The 16,364-nt window shown below is 40.6% G+C and overlaps 7 non-coding genes across 7 annotated transcripts; all 7 read left to right on the top strand.

The window, feature by feature from the left end:
- Positions 1-1,863: 1,863 nt before the first annotated feature.
- Positions 1,864-1,935, top strand: TRNAC-GCA (transfer RNA cysteine (anticodon GCA)). Its single transcript has one exon. It is a non-coding gene; the product is annotated as a tRNA-Cys (tRNA).
- Positions 1,936-4,026: 2,091 nt separating this feature from the next.
- On the top strand, positions 4,027-4,098 carry TRNAC-GCA (transfer RNA cysteine (anticodon GCA)). The gene has a single exon. It is a non-coding gene; the product is annotated as a tRNA-Cys (tRNA).
- Positions 4,099-6,189: 2,091 nt separating this feature from the next.
- TRNAC-GCA (transfer RNA cysteine (anticodon GCA)) lies at positions 6,190-6,261 on the top strand. The gene has a single exon. It is a non-coding gene; the product is annotated as a tRNA-Cys (tRNA).
- Positions 6,262-8,354: 2,093 nt separating this feature from the next.
- TRNAC-GCA (transfer RNA cysteine (anticodon GCA)) lies at positions 8,355-8,426 on the top strand. Its single transcript has one exon. It is a non-coding gene; the product is annotated as a tRNA-Cys (tRNA).
- Positions 8,427-10,518: 2,092 nt separating this feature from the next.
- Positions 10,519-10,590, top strand: TRNAC-GCA (transfer RNA cysteine (anticodon GCA)). The gene has a single exon. It is a non-coding gene; the product is annotated as a tRNA-Cys (tRNA).
- Positions 10,591-12,681: 2,091 nt separating this feature from the next.
- Positions 12,682-12,753, top strand: TRNAC-GCA (transfer RNA cysteine (anticodon GCA)). Its single transcript has one exon. It is a non-coding gene; the product is annotated as a tRNA-Cys (tRNA).
- Positions 12,754-14,844: 2,091 nt separating this feature from the next.
- TRNAC-GCA (transfer RNA cysteine (anticodon GCA)) lies at positions 14,845-14,916 on the top strand. The gene has a single exon. It is a non-coding gene; the product is annotated as a tRNA-Cys (tRNA).
- Positions 14,917-16,364: the final 1,448 nt, after the last annotated feature.

The raw sequence follows: 16,364 nt of genomic DNA, 5'->3' as shown, positions 1-16,364 counted from the left end.
TCTTTCTATATCACTTTCTACAATTCTTGGGGATTTATTGAAAGTATTTCACACTAAAACGACGATTTAAACAAAATAGCTTAAAGTTTTATGTGCATCCTTAAGACTGTTGTGCGAAAATTAACAGTTTTCACACTCACGCCCAGTAACTGCACCATGGATCAATTCGAGTAAAACAAGAGTTCGTACATTGGCACACAGGGACAAATTGAAATTTGTGTACACAGCATGATACTGTGTACTTTAATACATCTTTCTACATTCTGTAGTGTGCAGCACACAGATAATGTTTTACGGCATGGATTTATTAACAAGCATTGCTTCTAATAATTGAGCATATAGCAGAAATTGCAGGTGCAAAGAAAAAATACATAGGTAAACAAATCACAAGTTTCTAAATTCCACTGTATTTACCACAGCACAGCTGATTTGTTGTGCTTTAAGAAACACTGTGTGCCTTTACAGCAGCAAAGATGTGAGTGTGTGGACACTGTATGCCCGTAATGCTTTCACAAATGTCCTTATACTGTAACAGAAGTCTCTGCAGTTTTAGAACTGAGTTTGGACAGTAGCATGTGTGCTTACTGATAGTAATATGTGTAAGAAACAAATGCCTGCATGCTGTTACTTGTGTCTTTCTCCAGTAGCACACCTATTTACTGTAATTAGTATGTAAGGTAACGTCGGCTAGACAAAACTGGACCCAAATGCTGGTACACTGTGACTGGCCTGTGTACTGTTTCCAGTGTGTTTCACTAGTATCACGCCAGCTTACCGTTACTACAATGTACAGTAAGACTGGTCCAATATGTATACCATATCAAATTGTTTTACCATAAAACAAAGATATAGCATTGTTAAAGACATTACCACGTGAGGGACACAGAAATTGCCTTTTAAAAGACATCTATGTGAACTTGCATCGATTAGAAGAGATAGTGACTGTGTGAGAGTTGTATGGTACTGCTAACCAAAGCACTGTTAAAAAGAAGTTTTCCTCACTAGAGTTGTGTTCTGTCAATGTCTGAGGCAGTGGATTTTTAAATGAGCTAGGAGGCTTAGACTGGCTGAGTCACTGACAGCTTTGCACACTTACTGCAGAGAGTGAGCAGACGAGAGACTAAGACTGAAATTTAGGGCACAGAGTGATTGCAGAAGAGAGTAAGACTCACTCTCACTTCCAGCATGGTGAGTAGACAAGAGAGTAAGCTAGTCCCACAGCTGGAATCCCAGAGTAGGTATAACTCAGTGCTAGTCAGAGTCCATGGTATTATATGTGACGTCTGCACTCTACAGCCTGCTGCTCGCAGTAATAAGGTGTGTGTGAAGGCATATTTCAGGAAAAGAGGATGTGTATAGCTCAGCAGTAAAGTATGTGACTGCAGATCAAGAGGTCCCCAGTTCAAGTCTTGCTTCCCACTTCTCCTTTTACGGAACAAAAAAAAAATTCTCTGTTACTTATTTCAATTTCTGGAGATTTCTTGAAAGTATGTCACAGAAAAACCACTAATTAAAAAGAGTTTTAGGTTTTCTCTGCGTCCGTAAGAGGGTTGTGTGAAAGGACCAGCAGCCGGTCTCCATAGCAGTCCCTGTGACTAGTGAAGCAAGAGTAAGCTTGAGAGTGAATTGGCACCCTTGGCCTAGGACCTGCTGTCATGCTATGTATTTTGGTGTGAATAGTGAAGCATCAGGTGTGTTGAGTGTGTCCATCAGCTTGTAGCCAGGGGCATGAGTCAGGCTGTGTCCCAGACCCTGTGACTAATAAATCAGCAGGTGGTATAGAGAGCCTATAAAAGAGGAAGCCGTTCTGATGAGATCCACAGCAGCAGTTTCTAGTCCATCCACTTACAGATAGTACAACAAGGGGGTATAGCTCAGTGGTAGAGCATTTGACTGCAGATCAAGAGGTCTCTGGTTCAAATCCGGGTGCCCCCTTAATACTTTAAAGAAGCTGTCAATTTCTTTCTGTATCGCTTTTTTCAATTCTTGGGGATTTTTGAAAGTATGTCACACTAAAACGACTAATTAAGCAAAATAGCTCAAAGTTGTATGTGCATCCTTATGACTCTTTTTGAAAATTAACAGTTTTCACACTCACACCCAGTAACTGCACCATGGATCAATCTGGGTGCCCCCTTCACACATGAAAGAAGCTTTCAATTTCTTTCTATATCACTTTCTACAATTCTTGGGGATTTATTGAAAGTATTTCACACTAAAACGACAATTTAAACAAAATAGCTCAAAGTTTTATGTGCATCCTTAAGACTGTTGTGCGAAAATTAACAGTTTTCACACTCACGCCCAGTAACTGCACCATGGATCAATTCGAGTAAAACAAGAGTTCGTACATTGGCACACAGGGACAAATTGAAATTTGTGTACACAGCATGATACTGTGTACTTTAATACATCTTTCTACATTCTGTAGTGTGCAGCACACAGATAATGTTTTACGGCATGGATTTATTAACAAGCATTGCTTCTAATAATTGAGCATATAGCAGAAATTGCAGGTGCAAAGAAAAAATACATAGGTAAACAAATCACAAGTTTCTAAATTCCACTGTATTTACCACAGCACAGCTGATTTGTTGTGCTTTAAGAAACACTGTGTGCCTGTACAGCAGCAAAGATGTGAGTGTGTGGACACTGTATGCCAGTAATGCTTTCACAAATGTCCTTATACTGTAACAGAAGTCTCTGCAGTTTTAGAACTGAGTTTGGACAGTAGCATGTTTGCTTACTGATAGTAATATGTGTAAGAAACAAATGCCTGCATGCTGTTACTTGTGTCTTTCTCCAGTAGCACACCTATTTACTGTAATTAGTATGTAAGGTAACGTCGGCTAGACAAAACTGGACCCAAATGCTGGTACACTGTGACTGGCCTGTGTACTGTTTCCAGTGTGTTTCACTGTTATCACGCCAGCTTACAGTTACTAGAATGTACAGTAAGACTGGTCCAATATGTATACCATATCAAATTGTTTTACCATAAAACAAAGATATAGCATTGTTAAAGACATTACCACGTGAGGGACACAGAAATTGCATTTTAAAAGACATCTATGTGAACTTGCATCGATTAGAAGAGATAGTGACTGTGTGAGAGTTGTATGGTACTGCTAACCAAAGCACTGTTAAAAAGAAGTCTTTCCTCACTAGAGTTGTGTTCTGTCAATGTCTGAGGCAGTGGATTTTTAAATGAGCTAGGAGGCTTAGACTGGCTGAGTCACTGACAGCTTTGCACACTTACTGCAGAGAGTGAGCAGACGAGAGACTAAGACTGAAATTTAGGGCACAGAGTGATTGCAGAAGAGAGTAAGACTCACTCTCACTTCCAGCATGGTGAGTAGACAAGAGAGTAAGCTAGTCCCACAGCTGGAATCCCAGAGTAGGTATAACTCAGTGCTAGTCAGAGTCCATGGTATTATATGTGACGTCTGCACTCTACAGCCTGCTGCTCGCAGTAATAAGGTGTGTGTGAAGGCATATTTCAGGTAAAGAGGATGTGTATAGCTCAGCAGTAAAGTATGTGATTGCAGATCAAAAGGTCCCCAGTTCAAGTCTTGCTTCCCACTTCTCCTTTTAAGGAACAAAAAAAAAATTCTCTGTTACTTATTTCAATTTCTGGAGATTTCTTGAAAGTATGTCACAGAAAAACCACTAATTAAAAAGAGTTTTAGGTTTTATCTGCGTCCGTAAGAGGGTTGTGTGAAAGGACCAGCAGCCGGTCTCCATAGCAGTCCCTGTGACTAGTGAAGCAAGAGTAAGCTTGAGAGTGAATTGGCACCCTTGGCCTAGGACCTGCTGTCATGCTATGTATTTTGGTGTGAATAGTGAAGCATCAGGTGTGTTGAGTGTGTCCATCAGCTTGTAGCCAGGGGCATGAGTCAGGCTGTGTCCCAGACCCTGTGACTAATAAATCAGCAGGTGGTATAGAGAGCCTATAAAAGAGGAAGCTGTTCTGATGAGATCCACAGCAGCAGTTTCTAGTCCATCCACTTCCAGATAGTACAACAAGGGGGTATAGCTCAGTGGTAGAGCATTTGACTGCAGATCAAGAGGTCCCTGGTTCAAATCCGGGTGCCCCCTTAATACTTTAAAGAAGCTGTCAATTTCTTTCTGTATCGCTTTTTTCAATTCTTGGGGATTTTTTGAAAGTATGTCACACTAAAACGACTAATTGAGCAAAATAGCTCAAAGTTTTATGTGCATCCTTATGACTCGTTGAAAATTAACAGTTTTCACACTCACACCCAGTAACGGCACCATGGATCAATCTGGGTGCCCCCTTCACACATGAAAGAAGCTTTCAATTTCTTTCTACATCACTTTCTACAATTCTTGGGGATTTATTGAAAGTATTTCACACTAAAACGACGATTTAAACAAAATAGCTCAAAGTTTTATGTGCATCCTTAAGACTGTTGTGCGAAAATTAACAGTTTTCACACTCACGCCCAGTAACTGCACCATGGATCAATTCGAGTAAAACAAGAGTTCGTACATTGGCACACAGGGACAAATTGAAATTTGTGTACACAGCATGATACTGTGTACTTTAATACATCTTTCTACATTCTGTAGTGTGCAGCACACAGATAATGTTTTACGGCATGGATTTATTAACAAGCATTGCTTCTAATAATTGAGCATATAGCAGAAATCGCAGGTGCAAAGAAAAAATACATAGGTAAACAAATCACAAGTTTCTAAATTCCACTGTATTTACCACAGCACAGCTGATTTGTTGTGCTTTAAGAAACACTGTGTGCCTGTACAGCAGCAAAGATGTGAGTGTGTGGACACTGTATGCCCGTAATGCTTTCACAAATGTCCTTATACTGTAACAGAAGTCTCTGCAGTTTTAGAACTGAGTTTGGACAGTAGCATGTGTGCTTACTGATAGTAATATGTGTAAGAAACAAATGCCTGCATGCTGTTACTTGTGTCTTTCTCCAGTAGCACACCTATTTACTGTAATTAGTATGTAAGGTAACGTCGGCTAGACAAAACTGGACCCAAATGCTGGTACACTGTGACTGGCCTGTGTACTGTTTCCAGTGTGTTTCACTAGTATCACGCCAGCTTACCGTTACTAGAATGTACAGTAAGACTGGTCCAATATGTATACCATATCAAATTGTTTTACCATAAAACAAAGATATAGCATTGTTAAAGACATTACCACGTGAGGGACACAGAAATTGCATTATAAAAGACATCTATGTGAACTTGCATCGATTAGAAGAGATAGTGACTGTGTGAGAGTTGTATGGTACTGCTAACCAAAGCACTGTTAAAAAGAAGTCTTTCCTCACTAGAGTTGTGTTCTGTCAATGTCTGAGGCAGTGGATTTTTAAATGAGCTAGGAGGCTTAGACTGGCTGAGTCATTGACAGCTTTGCACACTTACTGCAGAGAGTGAGCAGACGAGAGACTAAGACTGAAATTTAGGGCACAGAGTGATTGCAGAAGAGAGTAAGACTCACTCTCACTTCCAGCATGGTGAGTAGACAAGACAGTAAGCTAGTCCCACAGCTGGAATCCCAGAGTAGGTATAACTCAGTGCTAGTCAGAGTCCATGGTATTATATGTGACGTCTGCACTCTACAGCCTGCTGCTCGCAGTAATAAGGTGTGTGTGAAGGCATATTTCAGGGAAAAGAGGATGTGTATAGCTCAGCAGTAAAGTATGTAACTGCAGATCAAGAGGTCCCCAGTTCAAGTCTTGCTTCCCACTTCTCCTTTTAAGTAACAAAAAAAAAATTCTCTGTTACTTATTTCAATTTCTGGAGATTTCTTGAAAGTATGTCACAGAAAAACCACTAATTAAAAAGAGTTTTAGGTTTTATCTGCGTCCGTAAGAGGGTTGTGTGAAAGGACCAGCAGCCGGTCTCCATAGCAGTCCCTGTGACTAGTGAAGCAAGAGTAAGCTTGAGAGTGAATTGGCACCCTTGGCCTAGGACCTGCTGTCATGCTATGTATTTTGGTGTGAATAGTGAAGCATCAGGTGTGTTGAGTGTGTCCATCAGCTTGTAGCCAGGGGCATGAGTAAGGCTGTGTCCCAGACCCTGTGACTAATAAATCAGCAGGTGGTATAGAGAGCCTATAAAAGAGGAAGCCGTTCTGATGAGATCCACAGCAGCAGTTTCTAGTCCATCCACTTCCAGATAGTATAACAAGGGGGTATAGCTCAGTGGTAGAGCATTTGACTGCAGATCAAGAGGTCCCTGGTTCAAATCCGGGTGCCCCCTTAATACTTTAAAGAAGCTGTCAATTTCTTTCTGTATCGCTTTTGTCAATTCTTGGGGATTTTTTGAAAGTATGTCACACTAAAACGACTAATTAAGCAAAATAGCTCAAAGTTTTATGTGCATCCTTATGACTCTTGTTGAAAATTAACAGTTTTCACACTCACACCCAGTAACTGCACCATGGATCAATCTGGGTGCCCCCTTCACACATGAAAGAAGCTTTCAATTTCTTTCTATATCACTTTCTACAATTCTTGGGGATTTATTGAAAGTATTTCACACTAAAACGACTATTTAAACAAAATAGCTCAAAGTTTTATGTGCATCCTTAAGACTGTTGTGCGAAAATTAACAGTTTTCACACTCACGCCCAGTAACTGCACCATGGATCAATTCGAGTAAAACAAGAGTTCGTACATTGGCACACAGGGACAAATTGAAATTTGTGTACACAGCATGATACTGTGTACTTTAATACATCTTTCTACATTCTGTAGTGTGCAGGACACAGATAATGTTTTACGGCATGGATTTATTAACAAGCATTGCTTCTAATAATTGAGCATATAGCAGAAATTGCAGGTGCAAAGAAAAAATACATAGGTAAACAAATCACAAGTTTCTAAATTCACCCTGTATTTACCACAGCACAGCTGATTTGTTGTGCTTTAAGAAACACTGTGTGCCTGTACAGCAGCAAAGATGTGAGTGTGTGGACACTGTATGCCCGTAATGCTTTCACAAATGTCCTTATACTGTAACAGAAGTCTCTGCAGTTTTAGAACTGAGTTTGGACAGTAGCATGTGTGCTTACTGATAGTAATATGTGGAAGAAACAAATGCCTGCATGCTGTTACTTGTGTCTTTCTCCAGTAGCACACCTATTTACTGTAATTAGTATGTAAGGTAACGTCGGCTAGACAAAACTGGACCCAAATGCTGGTACACTGTGACTGGCCTGTGTACTGTTTCCAGTGTGTTTCACTAGTATCACGCCAGCTTACCGTTACTAGAATGTACAGTAAGACTGGTCCAATATGTATACCATATCAAATTGTTTTACCATAAAACAAAGATATAGCATTGTTAAAGACATTACCACGTGAGGGACACAGAAATTGCATTTTAAAAGACATCTATGTGAACTTGCATCGATTAGAAGAGATAGTGACTGTGTGAGAGTTGTATGGTACTGCTAACCAAAGCACTGTTAAAAAGAAGTCTTTCCTCACTAGAGTTGTGTTCTGTCAATGTCTGAGGCAGTGGATTTTTAAATGAGCTAGGAGGCTTAGACTGGCTGAGTCACTGACAGCTTTGCACACTTACTGCAGAGAGTGAGCAGACGAGAGACTAAGACTGAAATTTAGGGCACAGAGTGATTGCAGAAGAGAGTAAGACTCACTCTCACTTCCAGCATGGTGAGTAGACAAGAGAGTAAGCTAGTCCCACAGCTGGAATCCCAGAGTAGGTATAACTCAGTGCTAGTCAGAGTCCATGGTATTATATGTGACGTCTGCACTCTACAGCCTGCTGCTCGCAGTAATAAGGTGTGTGTGAAGGCATATTTCAGGAAAAGAGGATGTGTATAGCTCAGCAGTAAAGTATGTGACTGCAGAACAAGAGGTCCCCAGTTCAAGTCTTGCTTCCCACTTCTCCTTTTAAGGAACAAAAAAAATATTCTCTGTTACTTATTTCAATTTCTGGAGATTTCTTGAAAGTATGTCACAGAAAAACCACTAATTAAAAAGAGTTTTAGGTTTTATCTGCGTCCGTAAGAGGGTTGTGTGAAAGGACCAGCAGCCGGTCTCCATAGCAGTCCCTGTGACTAGTGAAGCAAGAGTAAGCTTGAGAGTGAATTGGCACCCTTGGCCTAGGACCTGCTGTCATGCTATGTATTTTGGTGTGAATAGTGAAGCATCAGGTGTGTTGAGTGTGTCCATCAGCTTGTAGCCAGGGGCATGAGTCAGGCTGTGTCCCAGACCCTGTGACTAATAAATCAGCAGGTGGTATAGAGAGCCTATAAAAGAGGAAGCCGTTCTGATGAGATCCACAGCAGCAGTTTCTAGTCCATCCACTTCCAGATAGTACAACAAGGGGGTATAGCTCAGTGGTAGAGCATTTGACTGCAGATCAAGAGGTCCCTGGTTCAAATCCGGGTGCCCCCTTAATACTTTAAAGAAGCTGTCAATTTCTTTCTGTATCGCTTTTGTCAATTCTTGGGGTTTTTTTGAAAGTATGTCACACTAAAACGACTAATTAAGCAAAATAGCTCAAAGTTTTATGTGCATCCTTATGACTCTTGTTGAAAATTAACAGTTTTCACACTCACACCCAGTAACTGCACCATGGATCAATCTGGGTGCCCCCTTCACACATGAAAGAAGCTTTCAATTTCTTTCTATATCACTTTCTACAATTCTTGGGGATTTATTGAAAGTATTTCACACTAAAACGACTATTTAAACAAAATAGCTCAAAGTTTTATGTGCATCCTTAAGACTGTTGTGCGAAAATTAACAGTTTTCACACTCACGCCCAGTAACTGCACCATGGATCAATTCGAGTAAAACAAGAGTTCGTACATTGGCACACAGGGACAAATTGAAATTTGCGTACACAGCATGATACTGTGTACTTTAATACATCTTTCTACATTCTGTAGTGTGCAGCACACAGATAATGTTTTACGGCATGGATTTATTAACAAGCATTGCTTCTAATAATTGAGCATATAGCAGAAATTGCAGGTGCAAAGAAAAAATGCATAGGTAAACAAATCACGAGTTTCTAAATTCCACTGTATTTACCACAGCACAGCTGATTTGTTGTGCTTTAAGAAACACTGTGTGCCTGTACAGCAGCAAAGATGTGAGTGTGTGGACACTGTATGCCCGTAATGCTTTCACAAATGTCCTTATACTGTAACAGAAGTCTCTGCAGTTTTAGAACTGAGTTTGGACAGTAGCATGTGTGCTTACTGATAGTAATATGTGTAAGAAACAAATGCCTGCATGCTGTTACTTGTGTCTTTCTCCAGTAGCACACCTATTTACTGTAATTAGTATGTAAGGTAACGTCGGCTAGACAAAACTGGACCCAAATGCTGGTACACTGTGACTGGCCTGTGTACTGTTTCCAGTGTGTTTCACTAGTATCACGCCAGCTTACCGTTACTAGAATGTACAGTAAGACTGGTCCAATATGTATACCATATCAAATTGTTTTACCATAAAACAAAGATATAGCATTGTTAAAGACATTACCACGTGAGGGACACAGAAATTGCATTTTAAAAGACATCTATGTGAACTTGCATCGATTAGAAGAGATAGTGACTGTGTGAGAGTTGTATGGTACTGCTAACCAAAGCACTGTTAAAAAGAAGTCTTTCCTCACTAGAGTTGTGTTCTGTCAATGTCTGAGGCAGTGGATTTTTAAATGAGCTAGGAGGCTTAGACTGGCTGAGTCACTGACAGCTTTGCACACTTACTGCAGAGAGTGAGCAGACGAGAGACTAAGACTGAAATTTAGGGCACAGAGTGATTGCAGAAGAGAGTAAGACTCACTCTCACTTCCAGCATGGTGAGTAGACAAGAGAGTAAGCTAGTCCCACAGCTGGAATCCCAGAGTAGGTATAACTCAGTGCTAGTCAGAGTCCATGGTATTATATGTGACGTCTGCACTCTACAGCCTGCTGCTCGCAGTAATAAGGTGTGTGTGAAGGCATATTTCAGGAAAAGAGGATGTGTATAGCTCAGCAGTAAAGTATGTGACTGCAGATCAAGAGGTCCCCAGCTCAAGTCTTGCTTCCCACTTCTCCTTTTAAGGAACAAAAAAAAAATTCTCTGTTACTTATTTCAATTTCTGGAGATTTCTTGAAAGTATGTCACAGAAAAACCACTAATTAAAAAGAGTTTTAGGTTTTATCTGCGTCCGTAAGAGGGTTGTGTGAAAGGACCAGCAGCCGGTCTCCATAGCAGTCCCTGTGACTAGTGAAGCAAGAGTAAGCTTGAGAGTGAATTGGCACCCTTGGCCTAGGACCTGCTGTCATGCTATGTATTTTGGTGTGAATAGTGAAGCATCAGGTGTGTTGAGTGTGTCCATCAGCTTGTAGCCAGGGGCATGAGTCAGGCTGTGTCCCAGACCCTGTGACTAATAAATCAGCAGGTGGTATAGAGAGCCTATAAAAGAGGAAGCCGTTCTGAGGAGATCCACAGCAGCAGTTTCTAGTCCATCCACTTCCAGATAGTACAGCAAGGGGGTATAGCTCAGTGGTAGAGCATTTGACTGCAGATCAAGAGGTCCCTGGTTCAAATCCGGGTGCCCCCTTAATACTTTAAAGAAGCTGTCAATTTCTTTCTGTATCGCTTTTTTCAATTCTTGGCGATTTTTTGAAAGTATGTCAAACTAAAACGACTAATTAAGCAAAATAGCTCAAGGTTTATGTGCATCCTTATGACTCTTGTTGAAAATTAACAGTTTTCACACTCACACCCAGTAACTGCACCATGGATCAATCTGGGTGCCCCCTTCACACATGAAAGAAGCTTTCAATTTCTTTCTATATCACTTTCTACAATTCTTGGGGATTTATTGAAAGTATTTCACACTAAAACGACTATTTAAACAAAATAGCTCAAAGTTTTATGTGCATCCTTAATACTGTTGTGCGAAAATTAACAGTTTTCACACTCACGCCCAGTAACTGCACCATGGATCAATTCGAGTAAAACAAGAGTTCGTACATTGGCACACAGGGACAAATTGAAATTTGTGTACACAGCATGATACTGTGTACTTTAATACATCTTTCTACATTCTGTAGTGTGCAGCACACAGATAATGTTTTACGGCATGGATTTATTAACAAGCATTGCTTCTAATAATTGAGCATATAGCAGAAATTGCAGGTGCAAAGAAAAAATACATAGGTAAACAAATCGCGAGTTTCTAAATTCCACTGTATTTACCACAGCACAGCTGATTTGTTGTGCTTTAAGAAACACTGTGTGCCTGTACAGCAGCAAAGATGTGAGTGTGTGGACACTGTATGCCCGTAATGCTTTCACAAATGTCCTTATACTGTAACAGAAGTCTCTGCAGTTTTAGAACTGAGTTTGGACAGTAGCATGTGTGCTTACTGATAGTAATATGTGGAAGAAACAAATGCCTGCATGCTGTTACTTGTGTCTTTCTCCAGTAGCACACCTATTTACTGTAATTAGTATGTAAGGTAACGTCGGCTAGACAAAACTGGACCCAAATGCTGGTACACTGTGACTGGCCTGTGTACTGTTTCCAGTGTGTTTCACTAGTATCACGCCAGCTTACCGTTACTAGAATGTACAGTAAGACTGGTCCAATATGTATACCATATCAAATTGTTTTACCATAAAACAAAGATATAGCATTGTTAAAGACATTACCACGTGAGGGACACAGAAATTGCATTTTAAAAGACATCTATGTGAACTTGCATTGATTAGAAGAGATAGTGACTGTGTGAGAGTTGTATGGTACTGCTAACCAAAGCACTGTTAAAAAGAAGTCTTTCCTCACTAGAGTTGTGTTCTGTCAATGTCTGAGGCAGTGGATTTTTAAATGAGCTAGGAGGCTTAGACTGGCTGAGTCACTGACAGCTTTGCACACTTACTGCAGAGAGTGAGCAGACGTGAGACTAAGACTGAAATTTAGGGCACAGAGTGATTGCAGAAGAGAGTAAGACTCACTCTCACTTCCAGCATGGTGAGTAGACAAGAGAGTAAGCTAGTCCCACAGCTGGAATCCCAGAGTAGGTATAACTCAGTGCTAGTCAGAGTCCATGGTATTATATGTGACGTCTGCACTCTACAGCCTGCTGCTCGCAGTAATAAGGTGTGTGTGAAGGCATATTTCAGGAAAAGAGGATGTGTATAGCTCAGCAGTAAAGTATGTGACTGCAGATCAAGAGGTCCCCAGCTCAAGTCTTGCTTCCCACTTCTCCTTTTAAGGAACAAAAAAAAAATTCTCTGTTACTTATTTCAATTTCTGGAGATTTCTTGAAAGTATGTCACAGAAAAACCACTAATTAAAAAGAGTTTTAGGTTTTATCTGCGTCCGTAAGAGGGTTGTGTGAAAGGACCAGCAGCCGGTCTCCATAGCAGTCCCTGTGACTAGTGAAGCAAGAGTAAGCTTGAGAGTGAATTGGCACCCTTGGCCTAGGACCTGCTGTCATGCTATGTATTTTGGTGTGAATAGTGAAGCATCAGGTGTGTTGAGTGTGTCCATCAGCTTGTAGCCAGGGGCATGAGTCAGGCTGTGTCCCAGACCCTGTGACTAATAAATCAGCAGGTGGTATAGAGAGCCTATAAAAGAGGAAGCCGTTCTGAGGAGATCCACAGCAGCAGTTTCTAGTCCATCCACTTCCAGATAGTACAGCAAGGGGGTATAGCTCAGTGGTAGAGCATTTGACTGCAGATCAAGAGGTCCCTGGTTCAAATCCGGGTGCCCCCTTAATACTTTAAAGAAGCTGTCAATTTCTTTCTGTATCACTTTTTTCAATTCTTGGGGATTTTTTGAAAGTATGTCAAACTAAAACGACTAATTAAGCAAAATAGCTCAAGGTTTATGTGCATCCTTATGACTCTTGTTGAAAATTAACAGTTTTCACACTCACACCCAGTAACTGCACCATGGATCAATCTGGGTGCCCCCTTCACACATGAAAGAAGCTTTCAATTTCTTTCTATATCACTTTCTACAATTCTTGGGGATTTATTGAAAGTATTTCACACTAAAACGACTATTTAAACAAAATAGCTCAAAGTTTTATGTGCATCCTTAATACTGTTGTGCGAAAATTAACAGTTTTCACACTCACGCCCAGTAACTGCACCATGGATCAATTCGAGTAAAACAAGAGTTCGTACATTGGCACACAGGGACAAATTGAAATTTGTGTACACAGCATGATACTGTGTACTTTAATACATCTTTCTACATTCTGTAGTGTGCAGCACACAGATAATGTTTTACGGCATGGATTTATTAACAAGCATTGCTTCTAATAATTGAGCATATAGCAGAAATTGCAGGTGCAAAGAAAAAATACATAGGTAAACAAATCGCGAGTTTCTAAATTCCACTGTATTTACCACAGCACAGCTGATTTGTTGTGCTTTAAGAAACACTGTGTGCCTGTACAGCAGCAAAGATGTGAGTGTGTGGACACTGTATGCCCGTAATGCTTTCACAAATGTCCTTATACTGTAACAGAAGTCTCTGCAGTTTTAGAACTGAGTTTGGACAGTAGCATGTGTGCTTACTGATAGTAATATGTGGAAGAAACAAATGCCTGCATGCTGTTACTTGTGTCTTTCTCCAGTAGCACACCTATTTACTGTAATTAGTATGTAAGGTAACGTCGGCTAGACAAAACTGGACCCAAATGCTGGTACACTGTGACTGGCCTGTGTACTGTTTCCAGTGTGTTTCACTAGTATCACGCCAGCTTACCGTTACTAGAATGTACAGTAAGACTGGTCCAATATGTATACCATATCAAATTGTTTTACCATAAAACAAAGATATAGCATTGTTAAAGACATTACCACGTGAGGGACACAGAAATTGCATTTTAAAAGACATCTATGTGAACTTGCATTGATTAGAAGAGATAGTGACTGTGTGAGAGTTGTATGGTACTGCTAACCAAAGCACTGTTAAAAAGAAGTCTTTCCTCACTAGAGTTGTGTTCTGTCAATGTCTGAGGCAGTGGATTTTTAAATGAGCTAGGAGGCTTAGACTGGCTGAGTCACTGACAGCTTTGCACACTTACTGCAGAGAGTGAGCAGACGTGAGACTAAGACTGAAATTTAGGGCACAGAGTGATTGCAGAAGAGAGTAAGACTCACTCTCACTTCCAGCATGGTGAGTAGACAAGAGAGTAAGCTAGTCCCACAGCTGGAATCCCAGAGTAGGTATAACTCAGTGCTAGTCAGAGTCCATGGTATTATATGTGACGTCTGCACTCTACAGCCTGCTGCTCGCAGTAATAAGGTGTGTGTGAAGGCATATTTCAGGAAAAGAGGATGTGTATAGCTCAGCAGTAAAGTATGTGACTGCAGATCAAGAGGTCCCCAGCTCAAGTCTTGCTTCCCACTTCTCCTTTTAAGGAACAAAAAAAAAATTCTCTGTTACTTATTTCAATTTCTGGAGATTTCTTGAAAGTATGTCACAGAAAAACCACTAATTAAAAAGAGTTTTAGGTTTTATCTGCGTCCGTAAGAGGGTTGTGTGAAAGGACCAGCAGCCGGTCTCCATAGCAGTCCCTGTGACTAGTGAAGCAAGAGTAAGCTTGAGAGTGAATTGGCACCCTTGGCCTAGGACCTGCTGTCATGCTATGTATTTTGGTGTGAATAGTGAAGCATCAGGTGTGTTGAGTGTGTCCATCAGCTTGTAGCCAGGGGCATGAGTCAGGCTGTGTCCCAGACCCTGTGACTAATAAATCAGCAGGTGGTATAGAGAGCCTATAAAAGAGGAAGCCGTTCTGATGAGATCCACAGCAGCAGTTTCTAGTCCAACCACTTCCAGATAGTACAACAAGGGGGTATAGCTCAGTGGTAGAGCATTTGACTGCAGATCAAGAGGTACCTGGTTCAAATCCGGGTGCCCCCTTAATACTTTAAAGAAGCTGTCAATTTCTTTGTGTATCGCTTTTTTCAATTCTTGGGGATTTTTTGAAAGTATGTCACACTAAAACGACTAATTAAGCAAAATAGCTCAAAGTTTTATGTGCATCCTTATGACTCTTGTTGAAAATTAACAGTTTTCACACTCACACCCAGTAACTGCACCATGGATCAATCTGGGTGGCCCCTTCACACATGAAAGAAGCTTTCAATTTCTTTCTATATCACTTTCTACAATTCTTGGGGATTTATTGAAAGTATTTCACACTAAAACGACTATTTAAACAAAATAGCTCAAAGTTTTATGTGCATCCTTAAGACTGTTGTGCGAAAATTAACAGTTTTCACACTCACGCCCAGTAACTGCACCATGGATCAATTCGAGTAAAACAAGAGTTCGTACATTGGCACACAGGGACAAATTGAAATTTGTGTGCACAGCATGATACTGTGTACTTTAATACATCTTTCTACATTCTGTAGTGTGCAGCACACAGATAATGTTTTACGGCATGGATTTATTAACAAGCATTGCTTCTAATAATTGAGCATATAGCAGAAATTGCAGGTGCAAAGAAAAAATACATAGGTAAACAAATCACGAGTTTCTAAATTCCACTGTATTTACCACAGCACAGCTGATTTGTTGTGCTTTAAGAAACACTGCGTGCCTGTACAGCAGCAAAGATGTGAGTGTGTGGACACTGTATGCCCGTAATGCTTTCACAAATGTCCTTATACTGTAACAGAAGTCTCTGCAGTTTTAGAACTGAGTTTGGACAGTAGCATGTGTGCTTACTGATAGTAATATGTGTAAGAAACAAATGCCTGCATGCTGTTACTTGTGTCTTTCTCCAGTAGCACACCTATTTACTGTAATTAGTATGTAAGGTAACGTCGGCTAGACAAAACTGGACCCAAATGCTGGTACACTGTGACTGGCCTGTGTACTGTTTCCAGTGTGTTTCACTAGTATCACGCCAGCTTACCGTTACTAGAATGTACAGTAAGACTGGTCCAATATGTATACCATATCAAATTGTTTTACCATAAAACAAAGATATAGCATTGTTAAAGACATTACCACGTGAGGGACACAGAAATTGCATTTTAAAAGACATCTATGTGAACTTGCATCGATTAGAAGAGATAGTGACTGTGTGAGAGTTGTATGTTACTGCTAACCAAAGCACTGTTAAAAAGAAGTCTTTCCTCACTAGAGTTGTGTTCTGTCAATGTCTGAGGCAGTGGATTTTTAAATGACCTAGGAGGCTTAGACTGGCTGAGTCACTGACAGCTTTGCACACTTACTGCAGAGAGTGAGCAGACGAGAGACTAAGACTGAAATTTAGGGCACAGAGTGATTGCAGAAGAGAGTAAGACTCACTCTCACTTCCAGCATGGTGAGTAGACAAGAGAGTAAGCTAGTCCCAC

Source organism: Pleurodeles waltl, chromosome 4_1 (genome assembly GCF_031143425.1).
Source record: "Pleurodeles waltl isolate 20211129_DDA chromosome 4_1, aPleWal1.hap1.20221129, whole genome shotgun sequence".
NCBI lineage: Eukaryota > Metazoa > Chordata > Amphibia > Caudata > Salamandridae > Pleurodeles > Pleurodeles waltl.
The sequence above is the reverse complement of the archived record's forward strand: the minus strand, read 5'-3'. Positions and strand labels throughout refer to the sequence as shown.